The sequence below is a fragment of the Chiloscyllium plagiosum genome, chromosome 13, assembly GCF_004010195.1.
Source record: "Chiloscyllium plagiosum isolate BGI_BamShark_2017 chromosome 13, ASM401019v2, whole genome shotgun sequence".
Classification (NCBI taxonomy): domain Eukaryota; kingdom Metazoa; phylum Chordata; class Chondrichthyes; order Orectolobiformes; family Hemiscylliidae; genus Chiloscyllium; species Chiloscyllium plagiosum.
In genome coordinates, this window is record NC_057722.1 from 36,728,686 (window position 1) to 36,733,737 (window position 5,052).

At 38.9% G+C, this 5,052-nt stretch overlaps 1 protein-coding gene across 8 annotated transcripts in view; it reads left to right on the forward strand.

Moving 5' to 3' along the window:
* The window catches only part of nlgn1 (neuroligin 1), a 666,539-nt gene that overhangs the window by 64,002 nt on the left and 597,485 nt on the right, over positions 1 to 5,052 (forward strand). For 6 of the 8 annotated variants that reach the window (XM_043702212.1, XM_043702213.1, XM_043702214.1 and 3 more), the window contains exon 1: positions 2,185 to 2,524. The exons of 1 other annotated variant lie outside the window; for it this stretch is intronic. The gene's annotated coding sequence lies outside the window, so the exon portion shown is untranslated. Of the gene's footprint in view, positions 1 to 2,184; positions 2,525 to 5,052 lie in introns of those variants that run through there. One more of the 8 variants, XM_043702218.1, reaches the window with a different exon arrangement.

The following is a 5,052-nucleotide window of genomic DNA, read 5'->3' on the forward strand; positions in this document are numbered from 1 at the left end:
CAACATGACCTCCCAACTCCTGTACTCAATACTCTGACCAATAAAGGAAAGCATACCAAACGCCTTCTTCACTATCCTATCTACCTGCGACTCCACTTTCAAGGAGCTATGAACCTGCACTCCAGGGCCTCTTTGTTCAGCAACACTCCCTAGGACCTTACCACTAAGTGTATAAGTCCTGCTAGGATTTGCTTTCCCAAAATGCAGCACCTCGCATTTATCTGAATTAAACTCCACCTGCCATTTCTCTGCCCATCGGGTCAATATCCTATTGTAATCTGAGGTAACCCTCTTCGCTGTCCATTACACCTCACAATTTGGTATCATCTGAAAACTTACTAACTGTACCTCTTATGCTCACATCCAAATCATTTATGTAAATGACAAAACGTAGAGGACCCAGCACCGATCCTTGTGGCACTCCACTGGTCACAGGCCACAGAAAAACTACCCTCCACCACCAGCCTCTGTTTTCTACCTTTGAGCCAGTTCTGTATCCAAGTGGCTAGTTTTCCCTGAATTCCGTGAGATCTAACCTTGCTAATCAATCTCACATGGGGCTCCTTGTCGAACGCCTTACGGAAGTCCATATAGATCACATCTACTGCTCTTTGTTACTTCCTCAGAAAACTCAATCACGTTTGTGAGACATGATTTCCCACGCACTATGCTTCACCTAACCACTTTCCATCTCACTGTACTAACCGAGAATTCCCTTCACTCAGGTTAATGAAGTAGGGAAACAGTTTTCTGAATATATTCAGCTATTGTTAACTAATCTGTTCAGACATATGAGATACTTCCAGTCAGGTAGGACTTGAACCCAAGGCTTATGGCTCAAGAGTTAGTGTCACCACCACTAGCCACAAGAACCCTAAAAGCAATAGTCATTATTAGTTAACCAACCATTTATTTTAGACATTTTATGACACTTCTCCAAAGCAGGTGGAAATTGAATCCGGACCTTCTGATACAGAAGGAGGGTGCTATCACTGTGTCACAAGATTTGCAAAATCATATTTGAGAGACTTCCCCTCTACATTTGTGGATATTTTTAATCAGTCTGTTCAGGCACATTATGACATATGCCTGGGGTATACATGGGACTCAAACCCATCCATTTGGCCCATAGGTCAGGCCATCACTCTGTCACAAGAGCCCTTTTATTATCCTTACGTTTTGCAAAATGCCTTCTATAATCAGCTCCCTTATGTTTTAGCCAGCTTTAATCCTGTCATTTAAAAAAAAAGAACACTTAAAAATAGCAACAGATAAATGTCAATCCTTCTCTGAAAGATGGTCAACAATTTGAAAATGTCACTAGGCCTCAGTTCTACCTTTATTTCTAAAACTTTGCACATTTCTTATAATCACATCAGTTTCACCAAATGCTCTCCTCCTTTCTATTTTCTTACTAAGTTGGGTAATTTTCCTGCTCTTTGAATTTGGCTCTATATACTAAGATACCTCCTTCTCTAATTACCAAGTTTATTAATTTCATTGTCATTAATCTTCACTCCTCTCCCATATATTCAAAGATTTGGGACATAATGTTAATATAACCCACCCTACCATGAGATTGACAGGTTTTGATTAGATAAAGTTTCACACAGCCAATTTTTGCTTCCATTCACTTAATTTGATATAACTAACTTATGTTAAAATTAGCCCCTTAATCCTCCTTCACATACAAATTGAAGTTCACATTGCATCTTTAAATAACCATAGACCGAAAGTATCAGTTTGACTTACCTAAACCCTGCTTGTACATTCATTTTACTGGCTATATATCAAACTGTGGACTGATCTATTCAATCTGCTACTTGTCGCCGAGTGTGGAATACCACTTTTTAGCCCCAACTCCCATATATCCAAGTTAGCAACAAGTGCAGGCCATTCGGCCCATTGAATTACTCCGCCATTTAATAGTCTCAGTGCATTTTGTGTCTTTTTTATTCAAAAAAAGTTTGCGTCTCAATTTTCAGGGCGGGCTGTATCTTTTAAAAAGACAAACCACGTGTTTTTAGATCTAATGATTCAAAGAAGATCACCAAGATTCCAGTATGGTGCTGCAAAAAAACACGAAGGTAAAATAGAAAATGGCAGAGTAGGAAGGTGCAAGTTATTCAGTTGCCGCTAGGTGAATCTGTGTGCCGTTTTGAAGTGCAGCCGAACGGGAAAACCTGTGTCAAAAAGCTCATCACGAAAAACAGATCTCGAGGCTCTTAGCGAAATGCATCCGATCTGTGAAAGGTTTACAGCGCAAATGTCTTAATTTCTTTCGGATCTTCTATGTTGAAGATGGAAACCTCTGGGGAAGTCAGCAAAAATGAGGTTTACCGGAATCTGAATTGTTGTGGTTAGGATTACCCCGCCGAGATAGTTGTACGATTGCTGGGTTTTAATGGTGGTGGATGGGGAAACTATTACAAATTGGAGAAATGTTGGTATGTAGCCTCTCAACAGCAGTAAGCGGGATCGTTTCGCATCTGAAATCGCCGAATGCATCGTGTCGTCGATTGGGGTGAGAAGGGGAAAAGCAAGAACGATTCTTCAAATCGCATGTTTTTTTTAATCGTGTACGTGAATAGCTAACAAATGCCAACCGTTTGGTAAGCGCAGGGATTGTAGCTTGGAGCTTTGGTACTGGTAAATAATTTTGGTTTATAATTTTGAGCATACGTGGCATACGGATAATATCCAATAGATACAATATTATTTACAATACTTTTAAAAATTGATGTAGGGGCTATGTGATCGGAAACGCTTGTTTACAGAAAACGGTTGTCAAGTGTTGCATTTTCGACTCAAAAATGTTAAAATGTCATTTTTTGTGCTTTTATCTTATACGTTGGTTTGTAATGTCAGTGTCTTATACTGATTGATCAAATATTTTTGTTATTCAGTATAAATTGTAGAAAAGCTTTTGAGTGTATCATTGGCAGAACGAAAACAATTTTCAGCAGCTTTAATTAAGATAAACCGTACAAATTACTTGATATTAATTGACACATAATTAAGGAGTTGAGCTTTCATTAAATACCTAAGTAGGGCATGATGTCAGAAATTCATCTGATCTCCAGAATAATTGTACAAAATCAAATTACGGACTAATGTAGTTTTAATTCTACCTTATTTTAGATTTGCATGTTGTTTGATATGAATTTCCATTATGTTCAGTATTTTGGTTTGGAAATAACAAACGTTTACATAGCTTTAAAAGAGCTACGTAAACATTTGTTATCAACAACAAAACCAATACTCCTGATGTTCTGATTGCTGTGAAATATGGCATTTTTTGCAAGAAAACAGGGTATCTGGTAGCTCTCCTTAACTGAATGTACATATCTTTTAAAATCCAGTAAAGATACACCAAAAGTACATGTTTTGTCATTTTAAGATATATCAAAACTAAATTTCTTTCGTCTTTAAAGCTCCCAAAGCAAAAATACTGCTTTAGTGTTCTTGGGTAATATCAATCTGTGCTGTCACAGAATACATTAAAATACTAGCGTTTTCGCCGATAACGCCAAAGAAAATAAGTTGATCGACCATGGATTAATGAGTAGCTCATTATTTTTCGAGAAAGTGTTAAATGTTGTTAGTCGACTTCAATTGATCGTAAATGTCTTTATTAAAAGTGATAGAAATTGTTCTATTGCTCGATGTAAAAATCGGGACAATGTTTTAGACCATAAAATCGACGCTCGTATTTAAAAGCTTTATTATATCACTGATCTCGGCGAGTTATTTATTCTAATGCATATGCTTTAGAATTCGGTCCAATTCTATGACTACTCTCCATTGAACAATGCTACTTAACTGCAGGCAACAAGCATGAGATTTAAACTCAGAATACTATTGCAAAATATTAAGTTGAAGTTGTGGAGTAGTTTTCGTATTGCTACCGGATTTATTCTTGGGATTTATTAAAATTTGGTTTCACTTGATACTTGTAGTTTTTAAAAGTATTTAGAAATCCTATTGGTAAACTTATAAATGCAATCGAAGGTTCAGAAAATAGCTTTAATAGTCACAAAGCATCTCCAGTGGCGCGGCATGTTGGCTCAGTAGTTAGCACTGCTGCCTCAGCACCACGGATCCCGGTTCGCTTCCACCCTCGGGCGACTACCTATGTGGAGTTTCCTCATTGGATGCTCAGGTTTCATAGTCCAAAATATGCACATTAGTTGGATTGCTTATGGGAAATGCAGGGTTATAGGGATAGGATCGAGGAGTGGGTCCGAATGGGACGCTTTTCGGAGGGTTGTGTGTCCTCGATGGGCCGTATGATAGGCTTCTGGATCAGTGGTGCTGGAAGAGCACAGCAGTCAGGCAGCATCCAAGGAGCAGCGAAATCGACGTTTCGGGCAAAAGCCCTTCATCAGGAATAAAGGCAGTGAGCCTGAAGCGTGGAGAGATAAGCCAAGCTCCTCTAGCTTGTCTCTCCACGCTTCAGGCTCACTGCCTTTATTCCTGATGAAGGGCTTTTGCCCGAAACGTTGATTTCGCTGCTCCTTGGATGCTGCCTGAACTGCTGTGCTCTTCCAGCACCACTAATCCAGACTGTAGTGACGTTGTTTAGTAATACTGTGTTCCTGTGTATGTGTACTCATTGCTCCACCTGGTGGTGTTCACACTTATATAACTGCAAAAGCATTTGTTTACAATCTTTAAAGCAGTTACATCATTGCTTTTCAATCATTACTTCAAATGATGAATGTTAGCTGCTGCTTCACCATTTTGATTAGTAGAGTATAATACCCAAGCGTCATCCCATGGCAAACTTTGCTAATTGCAACAGAGAAATTCCTTCTCAGCAGTCTACGTAAATGATTGAGTAAAACGTGGCTGGTCTAATTAGCAAGTTTGTAAACAATACAAAGATAGGTGGAGTTGCAGATAGTAAGGAGGATTGTCAGAGGATACAGCAGGATATAGATCAGTTGGAGGAATGGGCAGAAAAATGGCAGATGGAGTTTAATCTGGTCAAAATGGGAGGTGATGCATTTTGGAAGGTAGAGATGGAAATTATACAGTGAATGGCAGAAC